Source organism: Rattus norvegicus, chromosome 1, assembly GCF_036323735.1.
Source record: "Rattus norvegicus strain BN/NHsdMcwi chromosome 1, GRCr8, whole genome shotgun sequence".
In the NCBI taxonomy this organism is placed as follows: Eukaryota; Metazoa; Chordata; class Mammalia; order Rodentia; family Muridae; genus Rattus; species Rattus norvegicus.
Window position 1 is genome coordinate 158,314,991 of NC_086019.1, and position 27,358 is coordinate 158,342,348.

Consider the following 27,358-nt stretch of genomic DNA (forward strand, 5'->3'; position numbering starts at 1 on the left):
GGGTGGCAATGGGGGGAGGTTTGGGAGGGGAACACCCATAAGGAAGGGGAGGGGGGAGGGTGATGTTTGTCCGGAAACCAGGAAAGGGAATAACACTTGAAATGTATATAAGAAATACTCAAGTTAATAAAAAAAAAAAAAGTAAAAAAAAAAAAAGAAAAAAGAAAAAAAATACACCTCTGTTAAAATTCCTGGCCCTTTGTATATCATCCCTGTCTCCTGCCATACCCGATACTGCCCCTTCTTCCCTCCTCCTCTGTTCCTCCCAAGACCTGCCCTCTCTCTACCTCCCCTAAATATTTTGATACCCCTTCTAAAAAGGACTGAAGCATCCTAATTTTGGACTTCCTTCTTCTTAAGCTTCATATGATCTGTGAATTGTATCTTGGATATTCCAAACTTTTGGATTAACATCCTCTTATCAGTGAGTGCATACCATATGTGTTCTTTTGTGACTATATTCTGTCACTCAGGATGATATTATCTAGTTCCATCCATTTGCCTGTGAATTTCATGAAGTCATTATATAAATGTATCATATTTTCTGTACTCATTCCTCTATTGAGGGACATCTAGGTTCTTTCCAGCTACTAATTATTATAAATAAGGGTGTTATGAACATAGTGGAGCATGTGTCCTTGTTATATATTGGAGAACATTTTGGTTATACGTTGAGGAGTGCTTTCTAAATTTTTAGCCAGAATTGATCTTGTTTAAAGGTTATATGGGGACAGAGTATGGAGCAGAGACTGAAGGAAACGCCATCCAGAGACTGCCCCACTTGGGGATCCATCCCATATACAGACACCAAACCCTGACACTATTGTGCATGCCAAATGGTGCTTGCTGACAGGAGTCTGATATAGCTGTCTCCTGAGAGGCTCTGCCAGAACATGACAAATACACATGTGGATGCTGGCAGCCAACCATTGTACTGAGCACTGTGACAACGGAGGAGGAGGAGAAAGGACTGAATGAGCTGCAGTAGTTTGCATGACACCAGCTATACATGTACCAGAGGATGGCCTTATCTGACATCAGTGAGAGGAGAGGGCCTTAGTCCTGTGAAGGCTTAATGCCCCAGTGGAAGAGAATGCCTGGTGGGTGGGGACACACACTCATAGAAGCAGGGGGAGGGATTGGATAGGGGGTTTGCAGAGGGGAACAAGGAAATGAGATAACATTTGAAATGTAAATGAATAAAATATCCAATAAAACAATAGTAATAAAAAAGAAAAAAAGACAATCTCAACATCCTTAGTCATCAGGGAAATACAAATCAAAACAATCCTGAGATTCCACCTCGCACTAGTCAGAATGGCTAAGATCAAAATCTCAGGTGATAATAGATGGTGGGGAAGATGTGGAGAAAGAGGAACTCTCCTCCATTGTTGGTGGAATTGCAAGCTGGTAAAACCACTCATGGAAATCAGTATGGATGGCTTTCAGAAAATTGGACATTGCACTACCTGAGGGCCCAGCAATACCACTCCTGGGATTATACCCAAAAGATGTTCCAACATACAACAAAGGCACATGCTCCACTATGTTCATAGCCGCCTTATTTATAATAGCCAGAAGCTGCAAAGAACTCAGATTTCCTTTAACAAAGGAATGGATACAGAAAATGTGGTACATCTACACAATGGAGTATTACTCAGCTATCAAAAACAATGACTTCCTGAAATTAATAGGCAAATGGATGGGACTAGAAAATATCACCTTGAGTGAAGTAACTTAGTCACAAAAGAACATACATGGTATGTATTCACTGATAAATGCATATTAGCCAAAAACAAAAACAAACACAAAAATCAAAAAGACCCAAAAAACAAAATTTAGAATACCCGTATATAACTCACAGACCATATGAAAGCAAAGAAATAAAACCAAAGTGTGTATGCTTCAGTCCTGCTTAGAAGGGAGATTAAAATAATCACAGGATATAGAGATACAGAGGGATCTTGGAATATATTCTTAATTTGAATTATCATAAACAGTGCACATTAATCTCAGAAGTTTGAAATTCTGCAACATTCTGCAAAGTAAATATGCTTGGATTGGGCATGTCAGTGGTAATATATTATATGCATTTGCATACATATACTCATATCATACACATGTAAAAGATTCTGTGACTACCTAAGCTACCAGAAATAAGTAGTGTCCAGAATTTGGAAGTATACTTTTTTGTTTCTCTGACAAGAAACTAGCACCTTATAAGATTAGTCGTAATGCTGCCAGGGTAGCTTTACCCAGGGTATCACTGGTTCCCAATGTAGACACAATAGAAACAGAATAGATTTGAATTACCAGAGGATATGATGATGAAGGCAGGGGTTTGTAATAACATCTGGACTATGAGCTAGACGTACACATGGTGTCAGAAATTATAGACTTTGAAGCAAGGTTACTACCATCAGGCCAAAGAAGAAACCAGTGCTGCAAATATTTGCTTCAACTTCTTTCCACTGAGACAGTCTTTGCATTTTTCATTCTTTAAACATGTGTATAGTACTTTGACACCAGCAATAGAAAGTAATATGGTTAATTATGATAGTGACAATTGCTACAAAGAACAGAATCTAGCCTGTTCTTCCTCCTTTTCCACTGAGTCTGACTGTGCTTCTTTGAGGAGCAGATGCCTTTGCACTGAATCTAATTTTCTGTCACGATTTTCAGACCTCTCTTTAGTAAAAAGTCTCCTTCTTTTTCCTATGCTGGTGATACTTTTCTTTTCATCAGTTCATTTCTATTACATATAAATATGTATTTCAGCTTCCCATCTTAAAATAAGAGGAACAATTTTTTAAGCCTCTGTCAGGTCTCACATTTTGTTCTACTACATATCCAAAGCCTGCAAGGAGCAGAATTCTTATGTGCCCTGTCATTTCCTCATGGTTTCGCTGGAGCCTGTTTCAAAGAAGCTTTCAAACCCTTGACTCCTTAGAAGTACCTGTTACCAAGGATGCCAATGACTCCTGTACAGAGTGCATAATCTTACCTTCTGTTTTATAAAATTGCTTCATGTATACACTAGATCAACTTTCTTTTCTTTAAGGTTTCCTGTTTCATTCTCTATTGGCTCACTTCCTGCACCATCCTGCACACACACACACACACACACACACACACACACACACACACACCATCGGGGCAATTTCTGATTCATTCTTTCCTTTAAGCCATGTTCTCCATGTAAATGATCCCCCCTTAGATCTCTTCCCAAAATATTTTCAAATAATATATTGATATTGTTGGTAGTAACATGTTATGACTGTATGTTAATGTCAGTTCAAAGTCTAGAACCTATTTGTTTACTTCTCTCATAAAACCCCAAAAAAAGGATTTACAGCAGGGATTTTTCTAAGCTCATCCCCTAAACATCAGCATGAAACCCCATAGTATTCTTTGCTCACAAGCTTGACTTCATTATACTCACTGCTCATGTTTAAAACCTTTTCATCTGTTGTTTCATCTGTTTACTTTTCTAACCACACAAGAATGCCAGCTTTTGCTATTAGTTTCATCTTAAAAGTATATGCAAATTAAGACTACCTTTCCTAGTCTCTGTGTCCACATTGGCCCAGGCAATTGCTCCAAATATAAATAATACAAAAAGAAATGTTCTCCTCTCAGCCCAGGCTGCTTTGATTTCTAGACCAATGCCAATCCTTCTCTTGACATAGCAAAGAGAAAAGTCTGTTAAAATCCCAAAGGGTCCATCTGGATAATCTCCTTTTAATAATAATTAGTGGTTTCCATCTTGGACTTTCCTAAGATCCTTTGTAGCTAAACACCTCCTTTTCCCAGACCAATTTTCAGCATTCTATCTTCCTTGTGGCTCAAATTTACATTCTGACAAAAAATTGTTTAAAACAAATAAGAGTTGATAAATTCTCCGAAGTTTGGCCTATGAAAGTGACATCTACCTCTTGGTCAAAACAACCTATGTGTGCTACATTCCAGTAGCTGGGCTTTCTCTTCCAGTTAACTACTGTTGCTTCAGATTCACGTACACAGCCTGTCTCATAGCACTTTGTCAGTCAGGAAGAAAGTTTTAAATGATTATAGGAATTATTTAACAAATAATGATGAAGGGGAAGAGAAAAAGGGAAGGATGTAGTAAGAAAAGGAAGGCTATTTGTCAAACATCTAGGGTGGAGTGTCATGTCATTCAGAACTGAATGGAATGCTCAAATAGGAAAGGCACTTACTTCTAATGAAAGAAATGAATGAGTAATAGTGTTCACTGCTGGTTAGTGTGAGCATATGAAATGTGACACTGTGGATACGTTTTAGAGATCCACACATTTTAATGTTAAACTGTTATAAACTTCAGGAAAAAAAGTAAGTCTTTTAACTCAAGTCTCCTTCTAAGTCAAATCTCTTTGACTAAGCAAGGTTCAGTTCTTTTTATTTTTTTTCTTCATTTTTGATCTTACCTTGGTTTTGGTAGATAGTTTGCTAATAGATACTGTGAATTTCATTTTTATTATAATTCCCATCATTACATAGGTGAGCTAGGTACTCTATTTGTGGTAGTTGCACCTAACTTGCCTCTCCAGTGGGGGAAATGTTTGCTATTATTTTCAAGTGCTTCCTTCTAGTGGGTATGCATAATTTATCTTTGTTACCCCTCTGTGGCCACTGCCTGAGAAAAATACAAACAAGCCTTACTGTTTTTTGGAATAAAAATGGATTTAATTTAAATTATATGGTGAAATGCCCCTAAAATTGTTGCTTTTGAAAATGCACGTGGACATTTGGCATTTGGATACTCTATGTAAATGTAAGCTCTCAACAGAATTCCAGTTCAAAAATTATAGTTTTTATTATAATTTATGGAAACTGTGTAAATATCTACAATATTATAGGCAATGTTTCCTAAATTACTCGTGAATTACTAATTGCCCTTTTCAGATACAATATATGAAATTAAGTTTTCACAAAGAAATACTAAAACCCCAAAGACCATTTGGTTAAAAGTAAATAAATTATTACATTATATATCTTACCAACAGAAGAGTGAATGATTTCTTTCTTTGACTTGTTACTTAACTAGATAAAACTCTCTTCTTTAGATGAAATTGGAAATTGCAAGGAAATAGCCTCAAATGGAAAACTAGCTTTAGATGTGTTCATCTTACAATGTATATCTCTAAAGAACTTTAATTTAGAGCTAGCCTACCTGTCTTCTGCCCTACCTTAGCCACAATAAGTGTAAGGCACTGGGAACAATGCTTAAATGTGCACAAAGCCTTAGTTGTCTCATCTCTAAAGCAATATACTCGTGGCTCTCTCAAGTCCTTTTTGATAAGCTTCACAAACTAGGTTTAAAATGCTAACTTCAAGGCTTACAATGTTTGAGAGATGACATTCTGTTCAGTGGTAATAGATAGCATCAGTGATGATTGTTTTAGTCAGGGTTTCTAGTCCTGCACAGACATCATGACGGAGAAGCAGGTGGGGAGGAAAGTGTTTACTCAGCTCACACTTCCACATTGCTGTTCATCACCAAAGGAAGTCAGGACTGGAACTCAAGCAGGTCAGGAAGCAGGAGCTGATGCAGAGGCCATGGAGAGATGTTTCTTACTGGCTTGCTTCCCCTGGCTTGCCCAGCTTGCTTTGTTATAGAACCCAAGAGCACCAGCCCAGGGAGGGCATCACCCACAATGGACTGAGTCCTCCCACCTTGACCACTAGTTGAGTATATTGCATGTTTCGAACACAGACATAAAAGAAGTAATATGCTCTTAATATGAATCTTACACTGAAGGAAAGCAAATTATACATACATATATATATATATATATACATATATATATATATATCACATATACACAAATGTCATCAAGAAATGAGAGATTATTTTATCTGTGTTTCACAGATTTTCAGAGGTGACAATTAATAGTTAGTGAAGAAATCCAGAAATAAATAGGACAGATGGAAAGATAAAAAACATTATTAAATCTAATGGTTTGGCATAACTAATCCACTTATGTCAAGATTTATAAATTTAACTGGAAAACATCCCCAAAATCACTTTATATATCAATCTACTAGTTTATGTCCAGGTTTCTTCCTCATATGAGCCTCATTTTAAATTTGATATGAAAAATTACTCATTATTAAGAAATCTAAAAGGGAAATGTCAATATGTGTTCACCTTGTGTACAAAATATCAATTACTGAAAATCATAGTGTTACACAAATCATCAACAAAACAAAATATAAACCAAAAATGAGGTAGAAATATTTACGGCAAAGGTAGTTTCTTAAGTCAGTAATTAAAAAACAGACTTTTAAATAAACAAGATATTGCAATTAAAAGGATTTTCAGAAAAATAATTTGGATCAACCACTAATAATAGAGAAAGGAAAAACTATAAATCAAGAAAATTAAGTATCTAGAAATAATAGAAATTTTCAGAAAGAAAATGGAAAGCTAGCCACTTGTGTGATTTGGTAAAGTACTCTAAGAATTGTGTGAGAATTGTTAAATGCTAAAGATCATGGTGAAATGGCAAGACGCAAAGTTTCACATGTACTGTTTAAGAACACCGATCCAGGTGACACCATGTGACATTTGCTTTACCACTTACCCATAGGATTGTGACAAACCACTTCTCTGTGACCTTTCTCATGGAACCAAGAGATGATTGCTCAACTTTTGAATTAAATTATTTTTCAACAAATATTTACTCAGTTCCTATTTTGGGTCACTCTTATACACATTAAGATGCTTTAATGAACACAATTTGTCTACATTGCAATCTTTGACCTAACCTACCTAACCTTTCTCTGTGTAGCTTAGATTATGAAACTCATCACAATGGAATAGTCCAGTGTGTGTGTGTGTGTGTGTGTGTGTGTGTGTGTGTGTGTGTGTGTTTCTCCTGAAGGAAATATCCCAAGCAGAAAATAATGTAAAAGGTAAATTTTGTTTATTTATACCCACTATCAAAATATTCTTTACAAATAATTCAAAAATTTTTTCAATCAATAACTTTCTAAAAAGCCATGATTAAAAAAAGGAAAGCAAAAGAAAAACAATGAAAACATTTTTTCCAAGAGGTGCTTGGTTAAAAAGAGTCTTATTATGGACCAATTCATATGTTGATCCCTGCTCCTCAGAACTTAATACACTAGGCATTCATTTCCATGAGAATTCTCTAGACTGCGGAGTTTATGAAAGTCATCTCTTCAGGTGACATGAGTAAAACACCTGGAAGACAGTTCATAGATAACAGGAATAAAATTGGTGTTTTAGACATACCTGTAAATACCAATGTTTTCAGAAAAAAAATGGTTAACACATTAAACTTTACTCAACCTCAGGTTCTTTCCTTAATTGAATCTGGGGCTGCAGAAGCAATGAGATGGAATTTTCAGAGCCATTAGAATATGCATTGGAAGAAAGAGATTAGAAAGTCTGACTCATATTCACTAGGATATAGAAAGGTACTTAAAGGAAATAGGAAGAGGAATCCTTGAATAAAAGTGATAGCCTGTCATTACTGAACTATAATGCTTAACTCTGTTCTGAGCAGATTATGTTAGCCTCAGTCATTTTATCAGATGATGCACTAGTCTAAATATACAGAGTATATTGCTACCTGTGCATCTTTGTCTATATCACTTTTATTCCTCTATCTTTTCATGATTTCTTTCCCTTGGTGGTATCAGAAAAGTAGAGTAATCAGTATTTATATGTAAGATTATATATATATATATATATATATATATATGAAATAATCAGTTACATATAAAATATTCTAAATAGTCTAAATAATATTCTAATAGTTTAAAGTAATAGATTCTGAGGATTTTCTCATGAACACACTGCACGGTTGTGATACAGAGACCAATGCCCATGGTTTGCTCTATGTCGCCGTGGGTTAGAAACCTTTTGCATACGCCACAGTAGCTTTCATTCTCCAGTATCAGAGTTCTAAGTTCCTTGGAAGTCTGAGAATGGCCTATTCCGAACTCTGCTTGACATGTTCATCTTTTCTTGTCTAGAGGTATAACTAGCTAAATCAGGCCTTTTTTTGTAATTGGATTTCCTAATTAGATACTGCAATTGGATTATGCAAAATGCTTCAATTTGATATCAGTGTTTTCTTGATTGTATAGTGGGAAAATTCCACTTAGTTTCATTATGTTATGCAGTTATGATGGTATATAATATTACCCTGGTAATGTGTAGAAAACTTAAGGTTGAATAAATAATATTGCATCATAACTTTAGGTATTGCTAAAATATTCATGAAGAATTGTATTTCATGAATTGCTATTTTGGGTCTATGTGTGTCTGTTTATGTTAGGTTTCTAAACACATTTGTGTATGAAGCCCTAATTGTGTATGATTGGGAACCAGAAGACTTGAGGTATCAAGATTTGTCACTTTCCTCCTTAGTCTATTGATACAAAGTCTATCACAGGACACTGGGCATAGAGATAGTCTGGTTGTCAACAAGACCCAGGGTTCTTCCTGTTTTCACCCTGAATAGTGCTGAGGATTGGGTTGGGGACCTAGACACTTGCTGGCATGCTTTCACAGCAAGTGCTTTTGTGCCCGGAGTCATTTTCCAGCCTCTCATAAATTAGTTTTAGTCATTTATTTCCAAAACATTTTTAATCACATAATGATACATTTTTTTCTACTGACAAAATCCATAGAGGTAACCATTATATACTAACAACATATTCATTGTCATCTTATACATTTAATGAGATTTCAATTTATCTTTATTTGGAACCTGTCACAATGGAGAAGTTATTAAGTTTAACTTCCATAAAATACTAAACTTATTGAATGTGATATGTGTTATTTACCTTCACAGTATTAATGACTAATTCGTTAGATGGTTCAGAGTAGATGCTCATTAAACATTTTAGATATATTTACACTCTTTGATGAGTGTTTGGAGTTAATATTCTAAAGTGTTTTTAAGTAGTCATAAATTATTTTCACTCTTTTCTCATTTCCCAGTAGTTGCTTTTATATTCATATATAATCACATGCATTTAATTACCCTTCCTTTCTAATGAAGTCACACTTTCTCTTGTATCCAGTTTTTTATATTATCACACTCATGCTTCATATAGAAAGGTTAAACCCAAGGCCCTCAAGCCACTTTTCCTGAAACCCCAGTGCTAAGTGGCTTCTTGTTAATTTTGCTGATCTCATTAGCATCTGAAGCTGTTCTGTTGGCTCCCACACCCCCAGCAACTTTCATCTTGGCCCCTTTCCTTTTCTTAATTCCCTGTACATTTTCATACTTTCTGCTTCATTGCTGGTCTCTTGCTGTAAAGCTGGATTAGAGCAGTGAACAGAAACCGTACCATACACTGAATATTTTCCTTTCTTGAATTTTCATGCAAATTAAACACCACTCACATTTTTAATTAAGTCCTGCTCTCTGGACATGAGCAGAACATACCCAGTGTCTTTGCCAGATTGTAACATGACTGGCATTTTAACCCATTGAACAATTGAATCCTTGTTTGCCTCTTAAAACCTTGAGTGATGTCTTCTGGCCTGCATCTCTATTGAAATTCGGGACTTCTGAACTCATAATTGATGATCCATTAGGCTCTGTTTACAGTGTTCTAGGGAATTTACTGCATGAAACTCCAAACTCTTCTACGTTTCTTCTACAAAGTTGTTTAGAAAGCTGAAGTAGAATAAAATCACATTTGTCACAGCAATAACCACATTTCTTGTCTTAATTTTCTGTGTTGTTTCCTGTTGCTATAACCAAATATTCTACAAGAAGTACTTTATGGAAGACAACAGGTTATTTTGCCTCAATGTTTGAAGCATTTCATCCATGCTGATGGCAGAACATGAAGATTCCTCATATCACATACATAGTCAGGAAACTGAGGTAGATGAACATCTGTGCTTAGCATTTCCTTCTTAATCCAGAGCCCTAGACAAATGCAATGATGCTTCCTAGATTCTTCCCTTACTTAGCTCTGTCTTGGAAGAGCGTCACAGATGTAAACAATGAAGGTCCTTCTTAATGCCCTAGGTATCCTTTAATCTAATTAAGTTGTTGATGAAGATTAATCATCACAGGTGAAGGAGTGAAGAAATTTCTCTACAGAAGGTACCTGGGGAGAATGGGCCATGAGGATGATCGGGAAAGTTTTCTGATGAACTCAATGGGACATGACTCATTCTGAAATACTGCATTTGAGTCTCTGTGCTACGCCTACTCCCTTTCTCCATGTGCCTGATGAGCACAGTTAATCTGAATCAAAAAACCTCAATTAGGTTTGGAAAGCTTGCAACGTATAAACTAATATTTAAATATCACTCTGATAAATATCATTAATTCCCTATAAATGAGACTGAAATATACCTTATTACAAAGTACCAGGAAGTCTCAGCTAAAATCATATGGTCAAAATTCTCCCCTCATATATTTGAGTATAGGTTAAGAATTAACTCAAAATGGAAATAACTTTCAGACAAAGCTCCATAAATGTCCTCTTCCAAAAGTTTGCTACAAAAATTTAAAGGATAAAGAATGCTTCAGATAACATATAATAATTATTTTTCAAAAGAAAATAGTAGCTAATGATATAAGCCAAAAATATTACGTTTTTGAATTCTGAAAATAGAGTGGTGAGACTCCAGAGTGTCTAAAGTTCTATGTATGCCCTTGTTAGAGTGCTACCAGGCCACATCAATCAGTATTTATTTTACCCAATTGTCAACTTCTCATGCTGTAGAGGCTCAAAAGAAGCTACTACTCAATTTACTTGAAGTAAATGTATATTAAAAGTGGGATGATTTAACTAAAACATGTGAATGTGTTAATGGAAGAAATTTACACAAGTTGACAATGAACATTTTTCTCTAAGATTTATGGACGTTAAAAATGTACTGGGTACATAACAAAGAAACTTAAGTGTTAGCTTTGCAGGTTATTTCAATTAGTTAGTATAATAAATCATATGGGTCAAGTTTCAAAGATACTTGGTTATCGGAGATAGAAATCTTAGACCTACATAATCCCATTAGAGCACCATCACTGGTCAAAGGTTACAGTCACTTGCACTAAGCATGAAGCATAAGTGCTATATTTTGTTTTCTTGAGACAAATATGTCACAGGAATTAAAGTTTTAACACTGTGTGTAAGTCATATTGGCACTCTTATCTATGTGTTAGTCCAATTAAAATGGATCCATAAATATCCATAACCCAGGCCTACAACTGGAAGGCAGCACTTTCAAATTGGTTGGAGGCATCCTCTAATTTATCATCTACTTTGTATTTTATAAAAATATGAAGTCTTACTATTAAGTTTGTGTCTCTACAAGTGGCTAGGCACATATGGCTTAGCTCATACAAATGACACCAATGCCTATGTAGGTGCTGGCTACCCTAGCTTACACGTTACCACTGGAAATCTAAGAATGTTTTCTTAAATCTACTTTAAATTACTGAAAACTGGATTTTTCAAAATTTTAAAAGTTGATTCTGTCGTGATTTTTAAATGCATCAATGTATCAAGTCTCTAAGCTGCAGCAAATATTTTAGTGCCTTTCAGTGTAGAGGTTTCTCATTTCCCTTTCAGGTCAGTAAATAAATTCTTCTCTTAATATTTCATAAATGTTGGGATTTAGTTAACAGAACCGCGATTACATTAGACTATTCTCTGCTTCTTGACATGGCCTTTAGTTTCTTCTTTACCACAGAAGATAGCACAGTTTTTAAGGTCATATATTTTGTTGTAAACACTAAATTGTGGTTTACTTTAAATGATATCCTAGAAGTTTCTATGAGAAATTTGGAACTTTAAGAACATTAACTCTAAAACTCATAAAATTCTTACCCGAAAACTACATAAGAATGATCGGAAAGATGATGATAAATTAAACTATCTAAATTTTCAGTTGGCTTTCTTTTTTTCCTTAATGAAGGTCGATACATTTGTCTTATATACAAATACTCGGTTAACAAAAATAAAACAATTTATTGCATTTTTGTTGAGATGATTTTGCAATATAGTTCTAGCTAGCTTGGAACTCTACCTGTAGACCAGGCTGCTCTACAACCCACCGGATCCACCTGGCTCTCTCTCCGGGATGCTGAGATCAAAGGCCTGTGCTCTTGTATCTTGTATTTTTTTTAACTTGTTGCTTTTGGGTGATTTCTTTTCTATTCCTTTGTCTTTTGATTTGGTTACTATTTCATGTTTTATCTGTTTCCTATGAGTTCAATATCTCAATTTTTCTCTCTTCTTGGCTTCCAGCAATTTTTGTGAAGGGTCAAGACACTCTTCTCTGTTATCTTCTGTCCTTTTGTCCTTCTGTCTTATTCTCTTTCTGTGTTTCTCTGTCCCTCTGAGTCTCTCTGTCTATCTCTCTGTCTCTGTCTCTGTCTCTCTGTCTCTGTCTCTGTCTCTCTGTCTCTCTATCTCTCTGTCTCTGTCTCTGTCTCTGTCTCTGTCTCTCTCTCTCTCTCTCTCTCTCTCTCTGTGTGTGTGTGTGTGTGTGTCTGTGTCTGTGTCTGTGTCTGTGTCTGTGTCTGTGTGTGTGTCCTGAGATGAGATAGGGTCTGTCTATTGATCTCAGACTTCCATTGAGCTGCCAACCCTCCTGGATCCATCTCCATAGCTATAAAATCTGGTGTTACAAATTTGAAATCTCATACTGGGGTATTGCTTGCCTTTTTTTACCTTTTGATTGAGAGGCTGTATGCCCACATTTGTACAATAGAATAAATTAGAAAAGTGGTTCCTAGTTTCTGGCATGCCATTACTGCACTGGGATATTTTCTATCAGACATCTAAGTATCTTCAAAATCTCTATATCTTAAACTTCAGGGGAAAAAATCTATTTTCTTCACTTGATACTGTTCAGAAGTAATGACTGGAAAACAGAGCGCTTTTACTAAGAGACAAATCACATGTTTCTAGTAACACAACAAAACTTCAAATCTGATTAATGCCTTAATCTGAAATCTAAAAGTGTATATAGTGAGGAAGTCTTTTGTTCTGTTAACAGAAGCTTACATGAAGGGCCAGCAAAGGAGAGAGATGTGATAGAATTTGGAAGCAATGCTAGATTAGCACATTCAATGGAGAAACTATGCAATAATCTTTTCTAAGTGAAACCACAGAGTAAGAGCATTGACGATGTTCCTGGTATGCCACCAGTTCCCAGGAACCACTTACCTTCTTACTACCATCTCCACCATTTTAGAGGTTTGTCATTTCCTTATCACCAGAAAAATGTGGCTCACTTAAGTGTTGTTTGGGTATTAGTATGTTATCCATAATGTTAAATGTTGACCAGTGTATTGTTATGGATCCTCAGGGTAGAGATAATTAAATGTATTTTCCAGGGCTGAGAATGTAGCTCAGTGTTAGAACTCCACTCAGTACTAAAATTACGGAACAAACAATTTAGAAAACAAATGTGGATTTATGCCTTAAATGTACCATAAATCTAAACATTTAGGGGAAGATATTTTGAGTGACTTACATTAGTGTACTATTAATATTTAGAATGTGTCATTTCAGCTAATATTCTCTGATACTTATTAAAAGTAGAAACCTGGGCTGGGGATTTAGCTCAGTGGTAGAGCGCTTACCTAGGAAGCGCAAGGCCCTGGGTTCGGTCCCCAGCTCCGAAAAAAAGAACCAAAAAAAAAAAAAAGTAGAAACCTACAATATTTGTTCATTAGCTAGGTGTGTTCTGAGGTCTTTAAATATACCACTGTATATTTAACTGTGGCAATGACATAAATAGTAAAAGCTACATTATGTTCATATTTTGTTTTAAATGAAAACTGAAGCTGATTATATTGCTTTCATCATCAGAAGTGAACTCTCTAGAGAATGTGATGCCTTTTTAAAAGAACCAAGTTGAAAGAAATGAATTTTACATTTTAGTACCAGCTGGTAGATCCTCTAGACTGAGTTGCATCAAATAAACAAATAAGCAATTAATAATTAATTAATTAATCATGACCTTCCTAAATTCTCACATGCTTCATTTAAAAAAAATCAGTATTGTGTTTTTACTCGGGTGGGGGGTGGTGGGATGAGGAAGAAAAGACAAAAACAGTGTCTCCCGAAGAATCCCAAGTGTATGGGACTTCAAGTTATGTGTACAAGGCGTGGATGGCATAACCAGGCAAGTCAGAGAGAAGGTCCCCGAATTCTTTTCTTCTTCTACTTATTTCTACGAACAGGCTACAAAAATCTAGACATCGTTATCTTTCTCCTTTTTCAGAATGAAACTCACTTAGCAAACTAGGGAACTCCCAGTACAGTACAGTTTATATATAATACAGCCGGTCAGCTGTCTCCCCATTCTGTCCATCCACTAACCCAGGAGAGTGTGGAGAGAAGAATTTCCTGACCTCCCCACCTTTTTAGAAGTCAAGCCAGCTTGCCCAGGCAGATTCCACATGGAGGGCAATGGGCTGTAAGCATTTAGTGCACAATATACTCTTTATAGCGATGACGATTGTAAGGCGAGACGTGCATATAAATGCTGTTTTCTTGGGTTGTCTTCGCAATTTCCACAGCTTTGCTGGGCTCGATTTTTTGGAAATCCATATCATTCACAGCTAGATCTTGGTCCCCTTCTTGAAATCCTCCTCGATGTGTATCAGTTTGGAATCACTTTGGAGATAAAGATGCCTAGCTGGAAGGCATCCTTCTTGGTTGTTAAACACAACTGAGCACCAGGAAGCTTCTTTATTGTGACAATACAGGGCAGAAACTGGGTCAAATCATTGTACTCTGTGTGATACACTCTCTCCTGAGTAGGAATCCATCCATACTGGAGGATTTTCATAGGCAGACAGGAAAACCACTGGGTAGTTATCACAAGGAGTCCAACCGTCCATTTCAGGCAAAGCTGGGCAAATAGGCATCCCTCAAAGGCACCTCGGCTATCAGTCCTCACTCGCTTGATTTTGAGAGGAAAAGTTTGTAGGTTTTTTATATTATTTTATTTTCTATCTTAAACTGAGGACAGGTAAGGTAAGGAAATAGAATACAGTAGGAGGTAAAAATTGTAAGTATCAATTTTTGATACTGATTACACGTGTAAAATTATCTAAAACAAATTTAATTAATAAAAACACTTTAAAATTCTATCATCCACTTAGCCTCTTAATTTTTAATTTCAGACACAAGATGGCACTATTAGTAGTGATTTTAATTTAATCTGTAGATAACAATCAGAGAGATCTGTGTATATTCAAAGAAAGCATCTAGATATATAAATACCGAAAATGGCACATGAATGTACACACACACAGCCATAGTTGACTAATATTAACATCTGGAGGAATAGTCAAAAATTTAGTCAGCCAACTGTTTTCTTGACATCGACATGACAGATTGAGATTTTTTACAAATCATTTCCATGAGAAAATTTCCATGTCAGGCAGCTGTCAAGATATATTTGCAATAATGTATGGATGATAAAGATTGATAACAGAACGATTTCAGTCCAAATAGCATATCCTAAACAAGATATATCAACTTTATGGGAAGTGAAGAAAGGTGTTCAAATGTAGAAAGACACATAAGGGCATTCGCCACTAAACTACAAGGAATGCAGGCTGGCACAAAAGAAACTTTCTCACAGTAAAGAGACAAGTTTTAGAAAATTGAAAGCATAAGGCTCACAGCACACAAAGCTTGGTCTCTGAAACATTTATGCTGAAACTCCTCCTATCTTTTCTGCCATTTCTCAAACACTGTGCATACATAGAGTGAGAATCAAACATATTTGATGGCTAAGCCAATAATGAGATCTATGCTGGTAGTAATCATTATTTCCTATCAAATTTGACTTTTTTCCCCACATCGCTTCATTCATAGTTCTGAAATTAAATAATTAACAACCAGTGGACTCAGTCCCTGCCATTATTTCTTTCTTCTTAATATAGAAAGACTTGTGTCTGTTAAACCATCTATAAAGTTCTTGACAGACACAGTAGTTCTTAACACTCCTCTAAACTTTTATCCTAGTTAGATGATGAGAAGGCTAGACTCCAGAGAGTGAAATCAAACAAGAACTCTCACACCTGATCTGGGTTGATGTAGCAGCCCAGACCCAGCATTCCTCCTATCATGAGCTATTGTGTCACTTGAATAATCAGTATTTCTACCTGGAATTCAAGTCTGGCAAACCTTCCGGACCTGTGGAATTTCTTCCTCTAGCACAGCTGCTATCTCAAGGATGGTATTTGAGTAATGATTGCATCTAATAAACATTTTAATAAGACTACAACTTCTACATTTATTCTTGCCCATCTTAGAGCTTCACTTGAGGTAATTACATATTATCATTTCTTTTCTGCACCTCAGCAAACCCGTACTTGCTCAGAAGTGATATTATTCTTGAAAGATTCCACTGTAAACTGCTCTGAAATGGGTAATAATAGCATGCTTTCCTATTAGTCAGTGGTTTATCACTCACCTCACCCCAATTTAAATCACTGTGATTTAACAAATGATGAAGCAGTGGGTTACAGCTTCTGCTTCCATGGGTGCAGGCTGAACACACACACAATTTCCTGGAGATGATTCTAGTATGTCTGTTATTTAAACAAAGCAGAAGTCCTTTCTTTCTATTGGATACTCATAGATGATATATCTGAATGAGACAGTAACAAAGACATGGCCATTTATTTTTTTTTCTTCTCCCATTAACAGGATGGTGTCAAAGACAAAGAAAGACAGATAAGTGAATGGCATCATTGGAACTGAGCTACAAGCAGTGACATATAGGTTATAATTACTGCTTTAACTAACTGTTCTTACTGGCGTCTGTAAACCACCCCTCTGTGGTGGATCCTGTGAACAGTTTTGTGTGGATGCTTGTCTCTCGTTCCCTCCTGATTCCACTTTTTGGTAATCCTATTTCTCATTCTAACCCCCTCTTGCACCCTGCTGCCAAAATACAGCATCGCTGAGCAAGTCCGTTTTCGGGACACAGTGTGAGCTCAGGACGGGCTGTCCCTCACCACCACTTTGTGATCTGCTGCACTGCTTGGCATAAAGCATGTGCCTGAAAATGTTTAGAAATGAATGTAAAATAAAATAACAAAGCCATGTCTAGAATCTTCAGTAAGTTATAGCCATATTGTATGCAGCATTAAAGAAAACAAGATGATCCTCCCATCCTTCTTTGTCTTGCATTTTTCTCAACTTCAAATCTAAATGGCCAGTGTACTCCCTTGTTTAACAGTGATCCAATTGGAAAGCAGCATTTTCAGCATCTCCAGGCAAGTCCTTCAGAAGTAGTGAATGTATATAGACTATTCCAGGCAGTATTTGGAAGGTTAGCTTCTAAGGAAACACTGTTGTTCATTCCTGTTACCATGTATTCTGCAGCTGCAGTTACTATACCCATCCCAGCTCTGGGAATTTCCTAGGTAGGTGTGGTGGGGGAACAGAAAAACTAAGATGATGTTCATTGTTTAATAGATAACTCTAGAAGCATACAATTCTTTACTTTGACTTACGTATTCTATACTTTAGAAAGTATGAACCATTTATAAAGGGACAGAAAACATAGTTCATAATTATACTGGTAATTTTGTTACTGTAAAATTGTTTCATTTGTTTTGAGAACTGCTAAAAATAAGTAATGGAAAATTCACCTCAAAAGGCAAAAGAAACCCATAAGGAAGGATTAATAGACTTTAAGTATATCCGAAAATTAAATTTGAGCAAATAAAAGTAAAATATCTTTCTCTTAAAATAATAATAAGGAACATAACAAATCTAAGAGGATTTAAAAAAATACAAAAATATACACATAGTAAATGTTTACCATGAGCTATAGCCATAGCTACAAATGAGATTAATAAGGTACTTTTATTTGTGTAAATATGAAAATAAATGTGAAGTATTTGATAGGTAATTTTCTAGCACATGCATTTTTAAATGGAACCTGTTACACAAAAGTATTGTTATACTAAAAAATATAATACCATAAAAGTTCTTTTTTTAAGCTAGAGAGATATTTTGTAACTTTAAAATTATTAATTTAATTACTATTTTACACTCTCATTCATGTCTGTGATGTGTTTTGTTCAAAGTTCTACTCCCAGTAGCCTTATCCCTTACTTTTACACATGCACACACTCACTCACACTGAGGAGAAGCACAGACATAAAACAGCTTTATTTTAAGCAGTAATTTCCCACTATTTTTTTTCAATGTAAGCATTCATGTAGAAAATGGAAACATGTATACAAGCTAATGGGAAAAGAGAATGAGACATAAGTAATGAAAATTTGTCAAATACAGGAGAAGATAAGTTTAAATAATGTTAAGTACAGAATATGAATGGTCTTATCATCAAGTGAAATATTAACGTAATGATTTGTAGATTTTGTGAATAGATTTGTGGCAATCAGGGAGGAGTCAAGTTGGGATGGATGGATGGATGGGGAAGGAGTGGTCAAGAAGATACATTTAAGAAGTTCCGTGTCCTGCAGCATAGTAGAGTGTTTCTGCATAACAAACCACTATGTATTTTACCAAAACCCACACAAAGTATCATAATGTTTTACTCATAAAGGAATGATAGATTTTCAAGCAGATGCTGTGTTTATTTTTCTATTGTGGTGATAAGACATGATGATCAGAGCAACAAATAGAAGGCAGAGTTCATTTGTACCTCATAGTTTTAAACTGTTAAGAGGTCATGACTATCATGGCAGGGACCATAGTAGCAGGCAAGCAGACATGGCCTAAGAGCAGGAGCTGAGGTCTCACATCTCAAGAAACAATTTTGATCTCTTTCTCTCATACACACACACACACACACACACACACACACACACACACACACACACAGAGAGAGAGAGAGAGAGAGAGAGAGAGAGAGAGAGAGAAAGAGAGAGAGAGAGAGAGAGAATTAAACCTCAAGGTCCACTCCTAGTGACACACATTGTCCAATAAGAATACATCTCCTAATCCTTCTCCAATAATTCCATGAATTGAGGAACAAGTATTCAAATAGAACACCTTGAGGAGGGGGTAATTATTATAGAAATAACCATAGGAAATAAAGTCTGTGGTTATTTGAGGTGGAGATCTCAATAGTCAAGCAGAATAATTTAGACAAGTGTCATCCTCCTGCCTCTGCTTCAAAAGTGCTAGCATTACAGATGTGACATACTATAACTAGTGAGATGAAAGGTGTTTCCCCTTATTTCAGGATTAAATAGTGTATGCACATATGATAATATCACAATATCTCTTATGTTGTATATGTATTAAGAAAAAAATGATATAAAATGTAAAACTAGAGAATCATGATTATTGTGTCAAAAATTCACAAAAGACTTAAACATACATTATTTTAGTCATACATAAGATGGCTAATATAAAAGCTAGGAAATGTTGATTTTTCACATGATATTAGAGGGACTATAAATATATTTGACTTTAATTTAAAAATATAGTGTTAATCCTCATTTTTAAACCTAGCTTAAGGAAAATTTATAAATATACATTTTATAACATTGTATCAATGGGGAAAATCTTAGGAAAATTAAATATTGCTCCATTGACAAGTCTTCCATGTGTGAAATCAATTTAAGAGAACAGCAACCTATTTCTGACAAAATGTGAACCAAGTCAACTCCAAAATTGCTAGAATATTACCTTGTGATAAATTCAAATCATAACTCTGTTTGGTCGGATTCAATGACGAGTACATACATAGCTCATGAAAGTCTTTCTCTAAGGTGTACACACTAATATTTGTTTACATTATCAGAGCTTGAAGTTTATGTATCAAGTTGTTATGAATAGTTATCTCTAAAGGACACAATTACAAAGAATAAAATTTTGTGTTTTACTATATACATATGTGTGTGTGTGTGTGTGTGTGTACGTGTGTATGTGTGTGTGTATGTGTGTGTTTGTGTATGTATGTGTTTAACAGACTAGAAATTATGTTTTAAAAATGTTTGTCCTCTTTGCTTATATTTTTATATTAATTAATTAATATTTAGGGAGTAGAGAAGCAACTCACAACTCAGTCAGTAAATACATGCTATAAAAGCATGAGATCCCCATCACTCACAAAAATACCCAAGAATGACATATAATTCTGATCCTCCTACATCCAGTTCCTGAGTTCTAGGATGACAGCTATACACTATTTTGCCTGGTTCAATTCAGTTTTCATGTGGGTCAACCCCTTAAGAACCAGTATACATTTGCTTGAAACATCATGGCATTATCTCATGTGGTATCCTTAAACTAATATGGGACTTATCCCTGGATTGTGCAATATCTTAAGGTAACTAGTATATTTAGAGAATAAATTAGACTAGAATAGGATACATTGTATCATATGTAATGAACTATTTTTTCATGAATTAGGAATATGCATATTTATTGCAAATGTAAATGTAAAATGTGTTTTTTCACTATTATTTAAGAAGATAGATTTTGACATTGACCCCAGCCTAGACTTATGATAACGAATCATGTCATCTTGTGATCCTGAATCACTATGTAACTTCTAAATTTCTTTGAGTGGAGTGTAAGGAAATACTTCTTAACAGTAAATAAGACTTCTTATTGCTTGGGTTTCTATCATTACAGCTAAGGGTGTTCAGATATGGAAGGCTTTTCTCCTTTCAATATTGTCTACTTTAGAACAGTGCATATTTTTCCAAGGGTTCAGATGTTACAGTTTTCAAAATAATGTTCATGTTGATGTGTATTTCCTCAAAGCCATGATACAAACATGTTATAATAAAACAAGCATAGTGACACTATGAAAGGTTGCAAAAGTTCCATAGACTTGTAAACAGGTGTCACGCTTCTGAGACATTTCTCCTGTAGTGTTGAGTGCAGGTGCGTGCCTGAAGTCCCGGAAGCACCCGAGAACCCTCATTTTCCTGGGAATGCAGTCAGTTGGAAGCTTTGCAATAAGCTGTTGTGAGCCATGACTGTAATTAACAAGTGACACCTTGGCAGAACTAATTGACATCTGAGAGCAGTATGTAGTCTTTGACTAGGCTACATGAAGATAATCAGTCTTGGCTATACAATGGCCAATTTTCTTTTCAAAGAAAAGTGTTCAATCAAGGCATCTCAATACTAGGGATTTTTTTTTAACCAAGATAATCATGAACTGTAACAACAGCAATGATAAGAAGAGTTTTAGCAAACATAAAAACAGGTATGTAACAGAGACGTTGTCCTGTGAATGATACTCTAACAAACATGGTATGCCTACCATCTGTTGACATGGATTCCCCTGGGTATAAAAGTAGGCGTGAGAAAGTGTGGTCAAAAGTGCTCACAATTCGTAAACATCGGGTAAAAGTAAAACAAAATTACATTGAAGCTCCACCTTACCTCTGTCAGACTGGCAATCATTAGGGAAAAAGGGTCAGTGCTGGTGTGAAGGCAGAAAGGAAGCCTTGGTTTCCATTGATATAACTTTATCTGTGTAGCCAATCACCATGGATATTGGCATAGGAGGTACATAAATACGTAATTGTAGATAGGCACATCAAGAGTACTTACACAGCAAACTTGAACATCCAGTGTATCATCAGATCTGTGACTAAGGCTCCATAAAGCACAGAAAAGATAAATGCAACATTGCAAAGCATCCTAAGGAAAGGCAGAATTAGTTCAGTTGGTTAAAGTATTTGAAAGTTTTTGAAGAGAACAGCAATGCTAGCACATAAATAAACCTGAAATCCTAGAACCACATAAACTCCTCCCTATCTCTTCCATTCCCAATGTCCTCATTCCCTGATTTCCTCACTTCCTTTTGTCTCCCTGACTGTCTTTCTGCCTTTCTCCCTGTTATCCCAGTTGTCATTACTCATGATATGGCAAGTAGTGAGAAGGGTGAAAATTGCTAGTACTCATTCAGACATTTTTTCGAACTTATAAAGCCATTGAAATCCTATGGAGTTCTTCAGCGTGAAAAATTCCTCAAAAGAAATTGTACCTTCAACTTAACCCTTTACAAAGTTTACTAACTGACCAGGGCTTTTGTTACTGCATAGGGTTTAGAACGTTGTCAGTCGAGAGTCTAATTACACTTTATTTTGGCCCATCTTGAATCCCTTAAGCATTCCTTCTCTACCTTTATGACTGTGACTAACAGACACAATCTTTTAAGATTTATTGACTTAGCAAAACCCCAATTTCCATCAACCAAAAGTTACTAGTGTCCCCAGGTAGCACCTAACATTTTTTGTTGAGATTTTTTTCCTCTTTGCTGTCACCGACCACTTACTATTTCCATCAATCTGTTACTCAGGTATCTTGTTATATAACTTTCTTTGTTCCATTGCTAAAATGAATTCATCAAGCTGTTACTACATTATACCTATAAGCTGCTCCATAGGAACCCACGTCCTCTGTTCCAATATCCCAGGCCAACTACTGTGCAGGAGTATCTCTCCAAAGTTCACAGCTAAAATTAATAACAACATTACCTCCCATGGCTCAATGATACACAGAGAAGTCAGACACTGCTGTGTAAACAGTGAGTTAGAAAGAGCCTGCTTATTTGCTTGCTTTGTGTTTTACACATGTTCACAGAGGCACTAGATTTCTACAATAATTTTCAATGATTAGACACAATATTCCTTCTTACTTGTGGCTAGAGTCATGAATAATGGTTTTATTAACCCGAAGAATTGTGTCTATCAAATTCTCTAAAGTCTGTTTCCCAATTCTACAATTGATTTCCACAAAACTGATTTGGCAAGAAAGATGACTCAGGCTCTTTAGCTAATCTTTCTTTTTTTGTCATAAACAGAGACAATTTAACTTGACCCTGGATATTAAACCAAAAACAAAATGTTAAAGACAGGGATTCCAAGACCGATGTTAAAGGCACAGTACACACATGTATTTCTATTCCTTATTTTCATTTAGAAACTTCTCATTAGCTGTGTTTAACACCATGCTTCTCCTCCTCCTCCTTCTCCTCCTCCTCCTCCTCCTCCTCCTCCTCCTCCTCCTCCTCCTCTTCCTCCTCCTCCGTCTCCGTTTCCATCTCCATCTCTTTCTGTCTGTCTCTGTTCTCTCTCTCTCTCTCTCCTCTCTCTCTCCCTCTCTCTCTCTCTCTCCCTCTCACTTTCTCACTGTCCTAAAATTATTATTTTTTACGTATTCACTTTACATCCTGCTCACTGCTCCACTCCCAGACACCCCTCCCATAGTCCTATAATCCTCTCCACTACTCTGAGTGGGAGCCCTCCTGTGTATCCCTCAACCCTCTCACATTAAGTCTCCCACTGAGGTCAGATAAGGCAATCAGCTAGATGAGCATATCCCAGGGACAGGTAACAGCTACTGGGAAAGCTCCTGCTCAAGTCGTACAAGATCCATATGCAGACCAAGCTGTGTGTCTGCTACCTATGAGTGAGGAGGGCTAAGTCCAGTCATGTATGTTCTGTGGTTAGGGTTCAGACTCTGAGAGTTCCAAGGTTAGTTGACTCAGTAAGTCTTCCTGTAGAGTTCTTATTCCGTTAGAGGCTGTAATCCTTCCTCCTGTTCTTCCATAAATGTCCCCAAGCTCCATCCACTGTTTGGCACTGAGTGTCTGGATCTGTCTGAGTCATCTGCTGGGTGGAGCCTCTCAAGACAGCCATATTAGACTCCTGTCTGCAGTCATAACAGAGTATCATTAAGAGTGTTAGGGATTGGGCTGGGGATTTAGCTCAGTGGTAGAGCGCTTACCTAGGAAGCACAAGGCCCTGGGTTCGGTCCCCAGCTCCGGAAAAAAAAAAAGAGTGTTAGGGATTGGTGCTTGCCTAGAGCATGGGTCTCAATTATTGGTTGGCTGATACCTCAGTCTCTGCTTCATCCTCCATGCCTGTGTTTCTTGTGTACAAGATGAAGTTTGAGGCTGGGTCGGTGTCCCTATAGCCTCATTTGGGTTCCTGATTGGCAACAGGTGGTGCAATCTTTTGGTTCCATAACCCCAATGCTGTATGATGTGTTTTATAAAGTCAAGAATATGTTTTGTAGAGTCCAGAATATATTCTGTAGAGTGAGGTCTGCTGTGGAGGGAGGGAGTAACTCAGAAGACCCATGCTGAGATATCCCTCCCCCTAAGGGATATACCAGCCATAGGATGGGTCTGGTATAGAATAGACTTCTTTTGTGGGGACATGGGAAGAAATGTTGAGAAGTGAGTAAAAACAGCGAAAGAGAGGAGAGAGAGAGAGAGAGAGAGAGAGAGAGAGAGAGAGAGAGAGAGAGAGAGGAAGAAGTCAACTAGAGCAGCTGGAGAGAGAAGGTGAGGGGTAAGGGGAGAGAGGGAGTAGAAGGTTAGAGAGAGAAAAAGGACAAACAGAGCATTTGAAAGAGTCAGTGCCCCAACAATCATGTTCACTAGGGGTTCAGTCTTGTCAGGACCAAGGACTTCCCCTTCCAGTGGTGCTCTTATTTAGGCTATTCATTGCTACCTATGAGGTCAGAGTCCAGGGTCAGTCCATGTATAGTCTTTGGGTAGTGGCTTAGTCCCTGGAAGCTCTGGTTGGTTGGCATTGTAGTTCATATGGGGTCTCAAGCCCCTTCAAGCTCTTTCAGTCCTTTCTCTGAATCCTTCAGTCGGGGTCCCTTTCTCAGTTCAGTGATTTGCTGCTGGTTTTCGCCTATGTATTTGCCGTATTCTGGCTGGGTCTCTCAGGAGAGATCTACATCCGGTTCCTGTCAGCCTGCATTTCTTTGCTTCATTCCCTGCTCCCTTTTGCTGAGTTGAGTTTCTCCTGCCTTAGTTTCCTTTGATAATGGACTATAAAATGTAACATGAAATAAACCATGTTTTTTCCTCAAAAAGAAAAAAAAAAGAAAGAGTCGGTGCACACAGTATATTTCATAGCAAGTCAGGCCTACCTGGTTGTTTCTATGTAACTGTTGAATGGAGCAGAGAAGGAACGCCAACATGATGAGCCATTGTTAAGGACACCCCCTTGATTCTTTGTTGTCTCCGATATCCCAGGTCTCTGTCTCTTCCTGGAGATGTTCCCTACCACATTACCCCGTCAGTTGTAGATTTCTACTCTTTTTATCTGGGTAGGTAGAACTGTATATATAAAGAGACACAGCCCCACAAGATAGGCAAATACCTGCCCTCCTCAGTGCAGCAGCAGGGATAGCCATTCTAACTGTATAACTGTACTCCAAAGGATCTCAAGGCAGACTGCTGAGACGGGGTGGTGCTGGAGATAGGGCAGAGTCCTTATGTTTTTGTCTTTTCTCTTTCATCTTTTAATTTACAATTTTTAAACTAAACCTTCAACTTGGAGAGGAGATACGTTCTCTGTTCATTGCAATAAATAACAAATCTGTAGTTTTGGCCACCTGATGCTCTTTGAAATGTCAATTTCAAGGGAGAAAATTAGTGGTGGAGAGCCTGGAACTAAATTTCAACGGTGATGTTCTAAATTGTGCATGCAGATGGGCAATTAGACCTGCGATGGGTAATTGCAGCCTAAGTGAACCCTTCCGAGGGCAGCTTCCAAGCTGATTTTGCAGGGTGAATTTGTAGAAACCCTTATACATTTTCTGCTCTTGAAAAGGCTCAGAATGTCCACCCTTTACAGTAAAAAGGGAAAACATCTGTTAGCCACATCTGAACAAAGTAAAGATCCCTGAAGAAGTAAGAGGGGAACATGAGAAGAATAAAATGAATGAAATATATGTTTTGCATTGATGCAAATTGTAATGCATGATATTTCATTACAATAATCATTTGATTGTTTTTGAAATTGAAATAAACAGAAAACAGAATCATTACTAAGTCATTTCCTCACCTAGAGATACCATTGTTCATAATTTTCCTTTTTCTTTGAATTTTATTAGTAGAGTCACAAACAACTATTTAACATTGATGTGTTTGTTTATTCTTATACGAATGTGAGTACAGTGGGTACAAGTTTTATAGTATACATATAGAGGTGAACTTCCCTATTTCTTGTACCTTTCTACTTTACTGTACCGTTCACCACACAATATTATTCAGGCTTAGAGTGTGTGATTCCCCAGGAAATGTATAATTTGTCTTCTATTTAACTTTGCTTTCATTAATGTCTATTATGATTAAGGGACTCATTAATGCTTAATGGATATGAAAGAACAGAGTGTAAGGTAATGATATAGAAAACAAAAACCTATTTGAGGAGTTGTTTCAGAAACAAAAATGTACTTACTGTTGTCGAGTCTTGACTGAAGGAGCAAATGCTGACCATCATTCCTAGGAGAATTGGAGTTGGAGAATCCACAGACTCAGCAGACCATCACAGAGATGTGTAATGTTTGCTGTTCTGTAGAATGATACTTTATCGGTACATGCTACTGGTTGATTAACACTGACTCTTTGTTACAGCAGTGTGAGTTTAGCATGCATGCCTTCCCTCAAGTGACACCATCAGTCCTCTTACATGTACATAACACTAGATATTGCATAACGTGCGCTTGGAGGCAAGTCTATTAAATAATTTCATCACGTATACAGAAGGGTATATATTTCTGTAGAAGCACATGTGTATAGGAGTGTGTGTGTGTGTGTGTGTGTGTGTGTGTGTGTGTGTGTGTAGGTCAGATGTCAGGAGCTGTCTACCTCTTTATATTTAAAGTCTCTCACTGGTTTCTAGAGCTTGCTTAGGTGATAGGCTGTGGTCTAACCAGTTTCAGGATTGTCCTGTCTCTAGCTCATCAGGACTAGGATTGTAAGCAAATGGCACCATGATCAGGTTTTTACGTGAGTGCTAGAGATCAGACTCAGGCCCTCTCGCTTATAAGGCAAGAACTTCACCAATTGAGCTCTCCACCAACTCCTACCAGTCTTCTCGTGGCCATTTTCAACAGTAAAATCTCAGACAAAAGAAGGCATATACATAGCATATATGTGTTTTAGACCATGTGCTCAAGTAGGAAGAATCTTGTGATCTTTTGTAACTGTGAATGTGAATAGAGGAACACAATTGGGTTTTTGAGTTCAGGGTATTTTGTTTGTTTGTTTGTTTGTTTGTTTATATCACTGTGCACATGCTCCCACTCAAGAACGGCAGTGCAGTTGCCATAAGCTTGAATTGCAAAGTGTGTATACATTTTAATAATTGGCAAACCTGCAAAAATGTAATCTGAATTTAATGAGGACTCTATGTATTCGCTGTTACTGAAGAAGACCTAGCCAGTGATATAAACAGCTGCAGACGAGGCACAATCAACACAAGGATGCACAGAGGAGCTGCTAAAGGAGTTGGGAAAATTTATTACAACTCGAATCCATCTTGATTTCATGTGGAAGGTGTCTGTGAGTGAGACTTACAAGGATAAGTCAGGGATTTTT

The 27,358-nt window shown here is 36.8% G+C and overlaps 1 protein-coding gene and 1 pseudogene across 4 annotated transcripts in view; one reads left to right on the forward strand and one right to left on the reverse strand.

Moving 5' to 3' along the window:
- Tenm4 (teneurin transmembrane protein 4) overlaps positions 1 to 27,358 on the forward strand; it is a 2,974,939-nt gene that overhangs the window by 615,380 nt on the left and 2,332,201 nt on the right. The gene's annotated exons all lie outside the window — the stretch shown is intronic.
- Pdzd11-ps1 (PDZ domain containing 11, pseudogene 1) lies at positions 14,467 to 14,885 on the reverse strand (annotated as a pseudogene).